This window comes from Crinia signifera, chromosome 7, assembly GCF_055691185.1.
Source record: "Crinia signifera chromosome 7, ASM5569118v1, whole genome shotgun sequence".
In the NCBI taxonomy this organism is placed as follows: Eukaryota; Metazoa; Chordata; class Amphibia; order Anura; family Myobatrachidae; genus Crinia; species Crinia signifera.
The window spans coordinates 87,349,830-87,366,099 of NC_139223.1; the positions used below are offsets into that span (position 1 = coordinate 87,349,830).

General features: G+C 46.4%; 1 protein-coding gene across 3 annotated transcripts in view; it reads right to left on the minus strand.

Moving 5' to 3' along the window:
• The window catches only part of CARD11 (caspase recruitment domain family member 11), a 167,208-nt gene that overhangs the window by 5,984 nt on the left and 144,954 nt on the right, over positions 1-16,270 (minus strand). The gene's annotated exons all lie outside the window — the stretch shown is intronic.

The window sequence follows — 16,270 nt, forward strand, 5'->3', positions numbered from 1 at the left end:
ACTATCCACGTCGGTGTAGAGTTGATTTTATATAGAGCGGCGAGCCACCGAGCCCGAAGCGTGGCGAGCGGACGCGTTATACATATAAAGTAATCCGCGTGTGCTCGCCACGCTTCGGACTCGGTGGCTCGCTGCGTTTGCCACACTATATACAATCTACTCCAAGCCGACGTGGATAGTGGGGGTATGAGAACGTCGGAGGACGCGTTCCGCTGCACTCGCCACACATTTCGGGGTGGCGTGGATAGTGGGGGGTGGGTAAAACATCATTGTATGTCATACAATGATATTATTTTATAGGTAATGTAATGGCATCACACACCCTATAAAATCGCATGCGATTTTGCGGGAGGTGTGATGCGATCCCCTGGGGCATACAGAGCAGTGAATAAATGACATAAAAAAATCGCATCGTATCGCACGGCACTAAAATGGCCCATGCGATGCGATTTCACTATGTTTGTGTAAGTAGAAAATCTGGGCGCCGTGCTAGGAAACAAGTACCAGAGAATCTTTTGGCAACCAGATTTAAAAAAAAATATATATATATATTGTAATAAAAATTATAAATTACCTGTAAAAATAATTGCACATATATATTGGTATACATTACTACAGGTACAAAACAGATTTTCCGGCATGATTGGTTCCAATGCCATGCCGGATTATCGATTTTGCCGGATTACAGAAGGATTTCTAGTTTTTACTAATTTTGCACCTTCAGAATAGAATAGAATAGAATCAACTTTATTGGCCATGTATGCTTGCGCACACTAGGAATCTTTTGTGGATTTACAGTGCAGCATCAAGCAGGGATGAAGGGGGGGGGGGGAAGGCATTACATATATTACATTAAGACATTACATGGGGGGAACACATGCCCACCGAGTTGCACAGTGCCTAGGCAGCCATCAGCAGCGCCACTGGTCACTGCTACAGCCAGGTAGGTAACATTAAGCAGAGACAGTACAGTTATCACACCACCGAGCTGAACAGTGCCTAGGCAGCCATCAGCGGCGCCATCTTGATCATGCTGCTCAGAGGCAGCAGTAATAATATTTGTATTTATGTAGCACTTTTCTTCCAAAGCTGGCACACCCTGCCAGCTTGTTGCTGGCGGGGTGTGCAACCAGCGAATATACAGCATACAGGCTTTGCATACAGTGGGGGCAGAGGTATATGATGATGATCATGGTAAAGAAACAGTAAAACAAAGAGTAATACATAGCTTTCCTCAGAGGCTGAGATAGATGGTATCTTGGGAAAAGCAAAAATAAAACATGGCAGTGTTTCGGTTTATGTCCAAATCCAGTCCAAACTCCAGTTCTAACTCATTGCTTGCTTTAGATGACTTGCTTCAGATGATGCCAGGCAAGCCTTGGCCAGGCTTCTCCAAATGTCCCATTTTAAAGGAAAGTTTGGGTCAGCTGGTACAGGGGGAGGGGTTGGTGTTTGCACACATTGCTCAGCTTATCTGATTAAAGGTGGGGGATGTTGTAGGCTCCCAGTAACAAAACACATTCCCATTGCAGACTGTTCTTTTAAATGAAAAGCATCAGGTTTTGGAAAATGGCATTCATGTACCTGTACAGAGGAGATGAGAGATGGTTTTAAAACTTCATTCTAGTTCTAACTCATTGCTTGCTTTAGATGACTTGCTTCAGATGATGCCAGGCAAGCCTTGGCCAGGCTTCTCCAAATGTCCCATTTTAAAGGAAAGTTTGGGTCAGCTGGTACAGGGGGAGGGGTTGGTGTTTGCACACATTGCTCAGCTTATCTGATTAAAGGTGGGGGATGTTGTAGGCTCCCAGTAACAAAACACATTCCCATTGCAGACTGTTCTTTTAAATGAAAAGCATCAGGTTTTGGAAAATGGCATTCATGTACCTGTACAGAGGAGATGAGAGATGGTTTTAAAACTTCATTCCAGTTCTAACTCATTGCTTGCTTTAGATGACTTGCTTCAGATGATGCCAGGCAAGCCTTGGCCAGGCTTCTCCAAATGTCCCATTTTAAAGGAAAGTTTGGGTCAGCTGGTACAGGGGGAGGGGTTGGTGTTTGCACACATTGCTCAGCTTATCTGATTAAAGGTGGGGGATGTTGTAGGCTCCCAGTAACAAAACACATTCCCATTGCAGACTGTTCTTTTAAATGAAAAGCATCAGGTTTTGGAAAATGGCATTCATGTACCTGTACAGAGGAGATGAGAGATGGTTTTAAAACTTCATTCCAGTTCTAACTCATTGCTTGCTTTAGATGACTTGCTTCAGATGATGCCAGGCAAGCCTTGGCCAGGCTTCTCCAAATGTCCCATTTTAAAGGAAAGTTTGGGTCAGCTGGTACAGGGGGAGGGGTTGGTGTTTGCACACATTGCTCAGCTTATCTGATTAAAGGTGGGGGATGTAGTAGGCTCCCAGTAACAAAACACATTCCCATTGCAGACTGTTCTTTTAAATGAAAAGCATCAGGTTTTGGAAAATGGCATTCATGTACCTGTACAGAGGAGATGAGAAATGGTTTTAAAACTTCATTCCAGTTCTAACTCATTGCTTGCTTTAGATGACTTGCTTCAGATGATGCCAGGCAAGCCTTGGCCAGGCTTCTCCAAATGTCCCATTTTAAAAGAAAGTTTGGGTCAGCTGGTACAGGGGGAGGGGTTGGTGTTTGCACACATTGCTCAGCTTATCTGATTAAAGGTGGGGGATGTTGTAGGCTCCCAGTAACAAAACACATTCCCATTGCAGACTGTTCTTTTAAATGAAAAGCATCAGGTTTTGGAAAATGGCATTCATGTACCTGTACAGAGGAGATGAGAGATGGTTTTAAAACTTCATTCCAGTTCTAACTCATTGCTTGCTTTAGATGACTTGCTTCAGATGATGCCAGGCAAGCCTTGGCCAGGCTTCTTCAAATGTCCCATTTTAAAGGAAAGTTTGGGTCAGCTGGTACAGGGGGAGGGGTTGGTGTTTGCACACATTGCTCAGCTTATCTGATTAAAGGTGGGGGATGTTGTAGGCTCCCAGTAACAAAACACATTCCCATTGCAGACTGTTCTTTTAAATGAAAAGCATCAGGTTTTGGAAAATGGCATTCATGTACCTGTACAGAGGAGATGAGAGATGGTTTTAAAACTTCATTCCAGTTCTAACTCATTGCTTGCTTTAGATGACTTGCTTCAGATGATGCCAGGCAAGCCTTGGCCAGGCTTCTTCAAATGTCCCATTTTAAAGGAAAGTTTGGGTCAGCTGGTACAGGGGGAGGGGTTGGTGTTTGCACACATTGCTCAGCTTATCTGATTAAAGGTGGGGGATGTTGTAGGCTCCCAGTAACAAAACACATTCCCATTGCAGACTGTTCTTTTAAATGAAAAGCATCAGGTTTTGGAAAATGGCATTCATGTACCTGTACAGAGGAGATGAGAGATGGTTTTAAAACTTCATTCCAGTTCTAACTCATTGCTTGCTTTAGATGACTTGCTTCAGATGATGCCAGGCAAGCCTTGGCCAGGCTTCTCCAAATGTCCCATTTTAAAGGAAAGTTTGGGTCAGCTGGTACAGGGGGAGGGGGTGGTGTTTGCACACATTGCTCAGCTTATCTGATTAAAGGTGGGGGATGTTGTAGGCTCCCAGTAACAAAACATATTCCCATTGCAGACTGTTCTTTTAAATGAAAAGCATCAGGTTTTGGAAAATGGCATTCATGTACCTGTACAGAGGAGATGAGAGATGGTTTTAAAACTTCATTCCAGTTCTAACTCATTGCTTGCTTTAGATGACTTGCTTCAGATGATGCCAGGCAAGCCTTGGCCAGGCTTCTCCAAATGTCCCATTTTAAAGGAAAGTTTGGGTCAGCTGGTACAGGGGGAGGGGTTGGTGTTTGCACACATTGCTCAGCTTATCTGATTAAAGGTGGGGGATGTTGTAGGCTCCCAGTAACAAAACACATTCCCATTGCAGACTGTTCTTTTAAATGAAAAGCATCAGGTTTTGGAAAATGGCATTCATGTACCTGTACAGAGGAGATGAGAAATGGTTTTAAAACTTCATTCCAGTTCTAACTCATTGCTTGCTTTAGATGACTTGCTTCAGATGATGCCAGGCAAGCCTTGGCCAGGCTTCTCCAAATGTCCGATTTTAAAAGAAAGTTTGGGTCAGCTGGTACAGGGGGAGGGGTTGGTGTTTGCACACATTGCTCAGCTTATCTGATTAAAGGTGGGGGATGTTGTAGGCTCCCAGTAACAAAACACATTCCCATTGCAGACTGTTCTTTTAAATGAAAAGCATCAGGTTTTGGAAAATGGCATTCATGTACCTGTACAGAGGAGATGAGAGATGGTTTTAAAACTTCATTCCAGTTCTAACTCATTGCTTGCTTTAGATGACTTGCTTCAGATGATGCCAGGCAAGCCTTGGCCAGGCTTCTCCAAATGTCCCATTTTAAAGGAAAGTTTGGGTCAGCTGGTACAGGGGGAGGGGTTGGTGTTTGCACACATTGCTCAGCTTATCTGATTAAAGGTGGGGGATGTTGTAGGCTCCCAGTAACAAAACACATTCCCATTGCAGACTGTTCTTTTAAATGAAAAGCATCAGGTTTTGGAAAATGGCATTCATGTACCTGTACAGAGGAGATGAGAGATGGTTTTAAAACTTCATTCCAGTTCTAACTCATTGCTTGCTTTAGATGACTTGCTTCAGATGATGCCAGGCAAGCCTTGGCCAGGCTTCTCCAAATGTCCCATTTTAAAGGAAAGTTTGGGTCAGCTGGTACAGGGGGAGGGGTTGGTGTTTGCACACATTGCTCAGCTTATCTGATTAAAGGTGGGGGATGTTGTAGGCTCCCAGTAACAAAACACATTCCCATTGCAGACTGTTCTTTTAAATGAAAAGCATCAGGTTTTGGAAAATGGCATTCATGTACCTGTACAGAGGAGATGAGAGATGGTTTTAAAACTTCATTCCAGTTCTAACTCATTGCTTGCTTTAGATGACTTGCTTCAGATGATGCCAGGCAAGCCTTGGCCAGGCTTCTCCAAATGTCCCATTTTAAAGGAAAGTTTGGGTCAGCTGGTACAGGGGGAGGGGGAGGGGTTGGTGTTTGCACACATTGCTCAGCTTATCTGATTAAAGGTGGGGGATGTTGTAGGCTCCCAGTAACAAAACACATTCCCATTGCAGACTGTTCTTTTAAATGAAAAGCATCAGGTTTTGGAAAATGGCATTCATGTACCTGTACAGAGGAGATGAGAAATGGTTTTAAAACTTCATTCCAGTTCTAACTCATTGCTTGCTTTAGATGACTTGCTTCAGATGATGCCAGGCAAGCCTTGGCCAGGCTTCTCCAAATGTCCCATTTTAAAAGAAAGTTTGGGTCAGCTGGTACAGGGGGAGGGGTTGGTGTTTGCACACATTGCTCAGCTTATCTGATTAAAGGTGGGGGATGTTGTAGGCTCCCAGTAACAAAACACATTCCCATTGCAGACTGTTCTTTTAAATGAAAAGCATCAGGTTTTGGAAAATGGCATTCATGTACCTGTACAGAGGAGATGAGAGATGGTTTTAAAACTTCATTCCAGTTCTAACTCATTGCTTGCTTTAGATGACTTGCTTCAGATGATGCCAGGCAAGCCTTGGCCAGGCTTCTCCAAATGTCCCATTTTAAAGGAAAGTTTGGGTCAGCTGGTACAGGGGGAGGGGTTGGTGTTTGCACACATTGCTCAGCTTATCTGATTAAAGGTGGGGGATGTTGTAGGCTCCCAGTAACAAAACACATTCCCATTGCAGACTGTTCTTTTAAATGAAAAGCATCAGGTTTTGGAAAATGGCATTCATGTACCTGTACAGAGGAGATGAGAGATGGTTTTAAAACTTCATTCCAGTTCTAACTCATTGCTTGCTTTAGATGACTTGCTTCAGATGATGCCAGGCAAGCCTTGGCCAGGCTTCTCCAAATGTCCCATTTTAAAGGAAAGTTTGGGTCAGCTGGTACAGGGGGAGGGGGAGGGGTTGGTGTTTGCACACATTGCTCAGCTTATCTGATTAAAGGTGGGGGATGTTGTAGGCTCCCAGTAACAAAACACATTCCCATTGCAGACTGTTCTTTTAAATGAAAAGCATCAGGTTTTGGAAAATGGCATTCATGTACCTGTACAGAGGAGATGAGAAATGGTTTTAAAACTTCATTCCAGTTCTAACTCATTGCTTGCTTTAGATGACTTGCTTCAGATGATGCCAGGCAAGCCTTGGCCAGGCTTCTCCAAATGTCCCATTTTAAAAGAAAGTTTGGGTCAGCTGGTACAGGGGGAGGGGTTGGTGTTTGCACACATTGCTCAGCTTATCTGATTAAAGGTGGGGGATGTTGTAGGCTCCCAGTAACAAAACACATTCCCATTGCAGACTGTTCTTTTAAATGAAAAGCATCAGGTTTTGGAAAATGGCATTCATGTACCTGTACAGAGGAGATGAGAGATGGTTTTAAAACTTCATTCCAGTTCTAACTCATTGCTTGCTTTAGATGACTTGCTTCAGATGATGCCAGGCAAGCCTTGGCCAGGCTTCTTCAAATGTCCCATTTTAAAGGAAAGTTTGGGTCAGCTGGTACAGGGGGAGGGGTTGGTGTTTGCACACATTGCTCAGCTTATCTGATTAAAGGTGGGGGATGTTGTAGGCTCCCAGTAACAAAACACATTCCCATTGCAGACTGTTCTTTTAAATGAAAAGCATCAGGTTTTGGAAAATGGCATTCATGTACCTGTACAGAGGAGATGAGAGATGGTTTTAAAACTTCATTCCAGTTCTAACTCATTGCTTGCTTTAGATGACTTGCTTCAGATGATGCCAGGCAAGCCTTGGCCAGGCTTCTTCAAATGTCCCATTTTAAAGGAAAGTTTGGGTCAGCTGGTACAGGGGGAGGGGTTGGTGTTTGCACACATTGCTCAGCTTATCTGATTAAAGGTGGGGGATGTTGTAGGCTCCCAGTAACAAAACACATTCCCATTGCAGACTGTTCTTTTAAATGAAAAGCATCAGGTTTTGGAAAATGGCATTCATGTACCTGTACAGAGGAGATGAGAGATGGTTTTAAAACTTCATTCCAGTTCTAACTCATTGCTTGCTTTAGATGACTTGCTTCAGATGATGCCAGGCAAGCCTTGGCCAGGCTTCTCCAAATGTCCCATTTTAAAGGAAAGTTTGGGTCAGCTGGTACAGGGGGAGGGGTTGGTGTTTGCACACATTGCTCAGCTTATCTGATTAAAGGTGGGGGATGTTGTAGGCTCCCAGTAACAAAACATATTCCCATTGCAGACTGTTCTTTTAAATGAAAAGCATCAGGTTTTGGAAAATGGCATTCATGTACCTGTACAGAGGAGATGAGAGATGGTTTTAAAACTTCATTCCAGTTCTAACTCATTGCTTGCTTTAGATGACTTGCTTCAGATGATGCCAGGCAAGCCTTGGCCAGGCTTCTCCAAATGTCCCATTTTAAAGGAAAGTTTGGGTCAGCTGGTACAGGGGGAGGGGTTGGTGTTTGCACACATTGCTCAGCTTATCTGATTAAAGGTGGGGGATGTTGTAGGCTCCCAGTAACAAAACACATTCCCATTGCAGACTGTTCTTTTAAATGAAAAGCATCAGGTTTTGGAAAATGGCATTCATGTACCTGTACAGAGGAGATGAGAAATGGTTTTAAAACTTCATTCCAGTTCTAACTCATTGCTTGCTTTAGATGACTTGCTTCAGATGATGCCAGGCAAGCCTTGGCCAGGCTTCTCCAAATGTCCGATTTTAAAAGAAAGTTTGGGTCAGCTGGTACAGGGGGAGGGGTTGGTGTTTGCACACATTGCTCAGCTTATCTGATTAAAGGTGGGGGATGTTGTAGGCTCCCAGTAACAAAACACATTCCCATTGCAGACTGTTCTTTTAAATGAAAAGCATCAGGTTTTGGAAAATGGCATTCATGTACCTGTACAGAGGAGATGAGAGATGGTTTTAAAACTTCATTCCAGTTCTAACTCATTGCTTGCTTTAGATGACTTGCTTCAGATGATGCCAGGCAAGCCTTGGCCAGGCTTCTCCAAATGTCCCATTTTAAAGGAAAGTTTGGGTCAGCTGGTACAGGGGGAGGGGTTGGTGTTTGCACACATTGCTCAGCTTATCTGATTAAAGGTGGGGGATGTTGTAGGCTCCCAGTAACAAAACACATTCCCATTGCAGACTGTTCTTTTAAATGAAAAGCATCAGGTTTTGGAAAATGGCATTCATGTACCTGTACAGAGGAGATGAGAGATGGTTTTAAAACTTCATTCCAGTTCTAACTCATTGCTTGCTTTAGATGACTTGCTTCAGATGATGCCAGGCAAGCCTTGGCCAGGCTTCTCCAAATGTCCCATTTTAAAGGAAAGTTTGGGTCAGCTGGTACAGGGGGAGGGGTTGGTGTTTGCACACATTGCTCAGCTTATCTGATTAAAGGTGGGGGATGTTGTAGGCTCCCAGTAACAAAACACATTCCCATTGCAGACTGTTCTTTTAAATGAAAAGCATCAGGTTTTGGAAAATGGCATTCATGTACCTGTACAGAGGAGATGAGAGATGGTTTTAAAACTTCATTCCAGTTCTAACTCATTGCTTGCTTTAGATGACTTGCTTCAGATGATGCCAGGCAAGCCTTGGCCAGGCTTCTCCAAATGTCCCATTTTAAAGGAAAGTTTGGGTCAGCTGGTACAGGGGGAGGGGGAGGGGTTGGTGTTTGCACACATTGCTCAGCTTATCTGATTAAAGGTGGGGGATGTTGTAGGCTCCCAGTAACAAAACACATTCCCATTGCAGACTGTTCTTTTAAATGAAAAGCATCAGGTTTTGGAAAATGGCATTCATGTACCTGTACAGAGGAGATGAGAGATGGTTTTTTTTCCATCAATAAATTTTTATTAACACAAATTTTTATATGGGGTACAGAAATAAAGAAAAAAAATGGGGGGAGACTGCATTCTGGGTCACAGATAATTTAGTGCATCTTTTTGTACACCATAAATTTTACACAAAAGCAAACAAGCATAAAATGTCGCTACACAGAGCGAGCTATACTCAAATATAACAGTACAAAGTCAGTTATAACATAGACCAAGAGTTAACATCCCTAAGTAAAGGTTGGTGGGGAAGGAGGGTCTGAATCAGGAGGTTCGTTCAGACTAAGGGTGGCTGACTGATCAGGCACAGTCGGGGGAAAGAATCTAGTGCCCTCCCTCACAGTTGTGTATGTGGACCAAGGAGCCCACTTTGTGTGGGGCGAGGAGGGTTTGGGAGAGTAGGGTTGAAAACCGGTCTCCATATGGAAATGATGGTTCGTCTTTAGAATAACCTGAAGAAGGAGGGGGGGGGGAAGGCTGTTTCCATTGTTGAGCTAAGTTTGCTCTTGCCGCTATTAGAATATGACCTAAGACATATGTTTTCCCTGTCGGGAGGTCCTGTGGGTATACATGGAATAGGGCTAGGAGGGGGTTGGGGAAGAGGGTTAGCTGAATCACTTCAGAGATCAATTTAAAGACTTCGCCCCAGTATGTCCTAAGTTTGGGACAGGACCAAAAGATATGATAAATGGTACCTATATGGCCACACTGTCGCCAGCACATATTGGAACATGTTGGCCAAAAGGTATGGAGGCGGTCTGGAGTTAGATAGAGGCGATTGATCAATTTGATATGCATCTCCGAGTGGTTGAGGCAGCGAGATATAGTGAATGAGGATAGGAAAATCTTACGCCATTGGGGGGCGGAGAGCTGGATGCCTAGGTCCGCCTCCCATTTCCTATGGGCCGATGTTTTGGTGAACTCTACAGGGGTTATCAGGGTGTCGTACCAAAAGGAGATGTCCCCTTTGGAGAGAGTCAGGGAGGGTCGTGAGAGGACCGTCTGGTGGCGGGGGTCCAAGGGGGGACGTTTGGAGAAGTGAGAGTTCCACCAGTGTGCTACCTGTAGGTAGTGGAGGTACTCGTGAGGGGGGAGGGAATATGTTTCCTGGAGTAGAGAGAAGGGGAGAATTTTATTAGTGTCTACTACATCCCCTAGGGATGTGATCCCACTGAGTTTCCAGAGGGACAGATTGAGGTTAGGGATTAGCCTAGACACGGTAGTGATAGGGAGAGTATTGATAAGGGAAAATGAGGCGCGTAGGGAGGAAAGTAATTGGTCCCATGCGTATAGAGTAGCGGAGGTCGTTGGCAGAAGGGTGGACAATGGGGGTCTGATGTGTTTAGGTATCCTAAAAAGGTCGCAGAGAGGAATATTGGGGGAATAGTATTGTTCAATATCAACCCAGGACCTAGATGAGGGACTTTCAAAATAATGTTTAGATGGGGCAAGGAGACAGGCTATTTGGTATTGAAACAAGTCTGGGAGGTCCAGTCCTCCGAATGCCCTTGGGATTGACATTTTGGAGCGAGCAATAGCGGGGGTTTTAGATGACCAAATGTACTTCGTCAGAATTGCAGTAGCTTGTTGCAAGGATTTCTTGGGGAAAATATATGGGATGGTGCGAAACAGGTACATTAGTTTGGGCAGGAGCGACATCTTAAATGCCGCCATCCTACCCATCCATGAGATTTCGTATGCTGACCATGATCTGGTTAGTGATGCGAGGGAGGTTAGAAGGGGGGTGAGGTTAGCCTCAAATACAGCTGACATGATAGCAGGGATATGGATGCCTAAATATTTTATAGAGGTGTCTTGCCAATTATAGGTGTATGTGGTTTTCAGTAAGGGGAGGTGGTCTGTAAGGTTGATCGGTAATGCGTCAGTTTTGGATGTATTGAGCTTGTAGTAGGATGCTGCGCTGTAGGAGTCTAATGTCTCGTGGATGTGTGGGAGTGTATGGATGGGGTCTGTCACAAATAGTAGCACGTCGTCCGCAAAGAGGCTTAGTTTATGGTCGGTGGTGCCTACTCGAAGGCCAGGAATGTCAGGGTTGTTACGGATGGACATAGCTAATGGTTCTATGGAAAGGACGAATATTAGGGGTGAGAGTGGGCATCCCTGTCTTGTGCCATTGGTGATGTTAAAGGGGGAGGAGAGAAAACCATTACTGAACACCCGGGCTGAGGGGGAGCTATATAAAGACATAATTGATGTCAATATCCGATCCTTAAAACCAAAGCGAGATAAAACTTCCCGCATGTATTGCCAATTAAGTCGGTCAAATGCCTTCTCAGCATCTAGTGAGATGAGGAGAAGATCCTGGTCTGTAGACAGTGAGTCTATTAAATTAAATACTCTCCGTGTATTGTCCGGGGCTTGACGTCCTGGGACAAACCCCGTCTGGTCCGGGTGTATCAGCGAGGGTAAGAAGGGGTTATTTCGGGATGCTATTAATTTGGCAAAGATTTTGATGTCACTATTCAATAGGGCTATTGGGCGGTAGTTTTGGCACAAGGCTGGATTCTTACCGGGTTTCGGGATGGTAACAATTCTGGCCTCTAATAGTTCGGGGGGGGGGTATGCCCTACCGAGGAAATTTCGTTGAACAGGTCTGTGAGGTAGGGAGAGAGCACCCCACTAAAGGTCTTGTAAAAATCTGTTATGAACCCATCTGGTCCGGGTGCTTTGTTGCGTGGGAGTGACTTTATGACCGCCTGGACCTCCATCTGGGACCATGGGGTATTTAATAGGTCAAGTTGTTCCTGAGAAAGTGAAGGGAAATGTAGGTTTTCTAGGAAACTATGGATAGAAGTGGGGGTGGGCTGTGGTGTGGAAGAGTCCATGGAGAGATTGTATAGTTTGGAGTAGTAGTCAGCGAACTGGTCAGCGATGTCTTTAGGGTTTTGGATTTTCTCTTTATTAGGGGAGGTGATCAATTTTATTCGGTTTCTAGCATGTTGGGCCCGCAGTTTTCGGGCTAACATTCTGCCCGACCTGTTGCTAGCGAGATAGAACCTATGCCTTATCCGGTTTAAAGCTGATTGAGTGCGGGCAAGGAGTATTTTCTGGAGCTGACTTCGTACTGAGGCCAACTCCAGTTTTAGGGAGTTGGAGGGGGTCGACTTATTTCTTGCATCAAGGTCAAGTAGTTTGGACTCTAAGGCTTTTTGAGTTTCGATGGCCTTACGCTTCAGAGTTGCTCCAGCCTGGATAGCTGCCCCTCTGGTAACCGCTTTGAAGGCGCACCAGTGATTGGTCACCGAGGTGTCTGTCGTTTTATTGTTGGACATATATGATTCTATTGCTTTTAGAATGGTACTTTTGGCAGAAGGGTCTATTAGTAGGTGGGGGAACAAACGCCAGGGCCTAGGGGGGATTCTAGAGGACCGAAAATTCCACTGCCATACCACAGGGGCATGATCCGACCACGTTATGGGGAGGATATCAACTCCTGCGGAGTGTTGGAGGGTCCACTTATCACAGAGAATATAATCAATTCTCGAGTACGTGTTGTGGACTTGGGAGTGGAAGGTGTATTCCCGCCCTGTGGGGTATGTTGTTCTCCAAATGTCATACAAGTCGAATTCTAAAAGTAGGTTACGTAGGGCTAGCGATTGGTTGTCGGAGTGGGATTGATGGCTGGAGGGAAGTCGGGATTTGTCCAGTCGGGGGTCAAGTACCAGGTTAAAGTCTCCTAATAGTATCAGGGAACCTTTTGTGATTTTTTGTACAAGAGTGAAGAGCTTGCGAAGAAAGGCCACCTGATTTGTGTTGGGGGCATAGATAGAGACGATCGTAGTCAGTCTGTCCTCTAATAGGCCAGTTACGATCAAGTACCTGCCATTCTTGTCAGCAGTCTGGGAGTGACAAACAAATGGGGTATGCCGGTTAAAGAGAATGGCAACACCATTACGTTTAAAAGGTCCGTTGGCGTAAAAGGCGGTCGGGTAGTTGGAGTCCCTGAATGTGGGGGGGTGAGGGGAAGCAAAATGTGTCTCTTGGATGGCCACTATGTCCGCCTTCTGTTTGTGAAAATATGTCAGGGCCATTCTGCGCTTATGAGGAGAGTTCAGACCTTTAACATTTAAAGAAATCAATTTAGGCATGATGGGGCATTAGAGAACACAGGGGAGATCTAGCTACAACAATAGGAGGGTAAGCGAGAGAGGGGGTGAGATGGGAGGTATGCAGTCTATGGGGGAGAGGTAGAGAGAGGGGGGGGGGAGTAAAGAGTAAAGATAAGAGGGGGGGTAAAGGGAGAGGTAGAACAGAAGGGTCCATACACTAGGACCCGCATGACTACTGCAGGGGAAGAAGGAGAAGTTTTCGTGCAGTAGTATACAGAGAGGTTGGGGGTGGTGGCCTGGCATCTTCCGGGGAAAGGGCAGGGAGCCAGGCCACCCCTCCAATAACGACAATGTTAACTAAACAAAACATTATATATAACACTCCGCCTGAGGAACCTAGGAGGAGAATCAAAATAGAGACATGGTATAACAGTAAATACTTCTAACTAGGGTTACGAAGGGAGAAAAGGAGAACCCCAACCAGTGGGGAGCTATACTCTATAGAGAAAAACCGAAACCTTAAACTCACTAACAGTGTGCTGCTACGGACAGTGAGCAGCTTGGACCCGATGCCTAAAGGCCTGCACCAATAATAGGAAACAAGAAAACAAAAACTGATACTTATCGCTAAAGCCTCGACCCACAGTGGGGAGGTGGTGGAGGCCTGGAGGCACGGGTATCTGGTATTGGGTAATAATGGCTATATAAGAACGACGGTAGTCAGGTGTTGGCCCATTCCCGGCGAAGGGGTTGTGGGCGCTGTTGCCCCTGAGGTACAGTGGTGGAAATGTCCCAATCTAGTAGAAGCTTCATTCCGGCGTCTAGTGATGATACGGTATATGTGGTGTCTTCATGGGTGATGATCAGCTTCACCGGGAACCCCCAGCGGTACCGGATCTCATGATTGCGGAGTGCCTGGGTGATAGGAGCAAAAGCCCTTCTGCTGGCTAGAGTTGCAGGGGAAAAGTCCTGGAACACTTGGAGGCCGCCGAGAGTGTCCTTTGTTTTTGCATCTCGGGCTGCCCTCAGTAGACGTTCTTTTACTGTATAGAAGTGGACCCGAAGGAGGGTGTCCTTAGGTAGGTCGGCCGAGATCGCTTTGGGTCTTGGTAGTCGGTGGATACGATCTATTAGAAGATCTTTGGGGTCGACGGAGGGCAGGAGCCGACGGAACAATGCTGTGGCGTAGCCTTCAAGCTCAGCGTTAGTCACCGACTCAGGGATGCCTCTGATCTTGATATTGTTCCGCCTGGATCTGTCCTCCAGGTCGGCCATTTTGGATTTGAACTGCTCCATCTCGAGTTGCTGACGGTCATATGATGACACCAAAACATTGTGAGATGTGACCAGCTCCTCCATTTTCCTCTCTAATTGGTCTGTTCTGTCACCAATCGCGACTAGCTCAGTTTTCACCTCTCGGATAGCCATTTTAAGATCTTTGGCCAGCTCAGCCTGGAATGCCGAGAAGACCTGGCGGAGGGACCTAACTGTCACTGGTTCATTGGATTCAGCATCTATGCCCGCTATTCCAGAGGGAGGGCTGTATTCTGCTTGTATACTCGAGGAGGCAGACACTTGTTTCAGGGGACTTGATTGTAATAGAGGGGTCTGTGGGGGTCTCCCAGCAGGCATATTGATCTTGGTGGGGGCCCCCTCCTTGGGCTTCTTTGGAGGCATGATAGGGACAGGCACTTTTTATATTGTAGGATAGGGAATGAGGATCAGGCACGCCGGGGGTTCAAGCAGTAGATACGCGTTCACATAGGGGAGTGGGTTTTAGTCGTCATGGAGAGGTAGCCATGCAGAATTGGTGATCACATTAGGTCCCGCTGGTAATATTTAGCGTGGGAGACCTGAAGGAGGGAGGCAATGTGGGGGGTGGCTCAAATGGCACCCAGGCAGCTGGTGTCTCCGGGGGTGGAAAGAATTGCCTCTATACCCAGCTGGGTGGGGACATGGGGGCCCGGGGCACGCCAAAACAGACAGAGGAGGGTAAATTGTGGGCAAGTAACAGCGCTGTAGGGGGTAATAGGTGTGGGTGAGGGCCGCACCTGCAAGTGAGCACTGGCTTTGATGTTAGGCCGCAAGGGAGATGGCGGCGTCCACGAGGGAGTCCCAACTCTGGCCGGGTCCAGCCGCAGCCAGGACTGGGAATATAGTCGGAGGAGTCTCTCCTCTGTAATAGTGACTCACCCCCGGGATGGCGTCTGTGGGGTCCGTACCTGCTGCGGCGGGTGATGCGGTGTCTCCCTGCGTCCACTCCGGCAGTGAGGCTCGCACCGGTCGGGCGGCGGGGAGTCAGGTCTTAACGCCGACGGGCGGCTGGTGGTAGTGCTGGCTGGCTGGGGGGGTAGGGAAGCAACCACCTTGGCAGCCGCGTCCCCCTCGTCCAGCTCCGTGGCGTCGCTCCGTTCTCGGCGCCAAACTCGAGGCCCCGGCTTCTGATCCCGGACCAGGCCGCAACCCGCAGCGGCGCTTAAAAGCACCGCCCGGCTCCGCAACCTCGGACCGAGTCAAACCGGGGCACAGATGAAGCAGGTAGTAGGTAAGGGGGGAGTCCAGAGGCGTTGGGAAAGGTGCTGTAGGGTAAAAAGCTCCGGGTGTAGCGGGAGCTCCGGGCAAACACGTCCGCTCTGTAAGCGCGCCAGGCCACGCCCCCGATGAGAGATGGTTTTAAAACTTCATTCCAGTTCTAACTCATTGCTTGCTTTAGATGACTTGCTTCAGATGATGCCAGGCAAGCCTTGGCCAGGCTTCTCCAAATGTCCCATTTTAAAGGAAAGTTTGGGTCAGCTGGTACAGGGGGAGGGGTTGGTGTTTGCACACATTGCTCAGCTTATCTGATTAAAGGTGGGGGATGTTGTAGGCTCCCAGTAACAAAACACATTCCCATTGCAGACTGTTCTTTTAAATGAAAAGCATCAGGTTTTGGAAAATGGCATTCATGTACCTGTACAGAGGAGATGAGAGATGGTTTTAAAACTTCATTCCAGTTCTAACTCATTGCTTGCTTTAGATGACTTGCTTCAGATGATGCCAGGCAAGCCTTGGCCAGGCGTCTTCAAATGTCCCATTTTAAAGGAAAGTTTGGGTCAGCTGGTACAGGGGGAGGGGTTGGTGTTTGCACACATTGCTCAGCTTATCTGATTAAAGGTGGGGGATGTTGTAGGCTCCCAGTAACAAAACACATTCCCATTGCAGACTGTTCTTTTAAATGAAAAGCATCAGGTTTTGGAAAATGGCATTCATGTACCTGTACAGAGGAGATGAGAGATGGTTTTAAAACTTCATTCCAGTT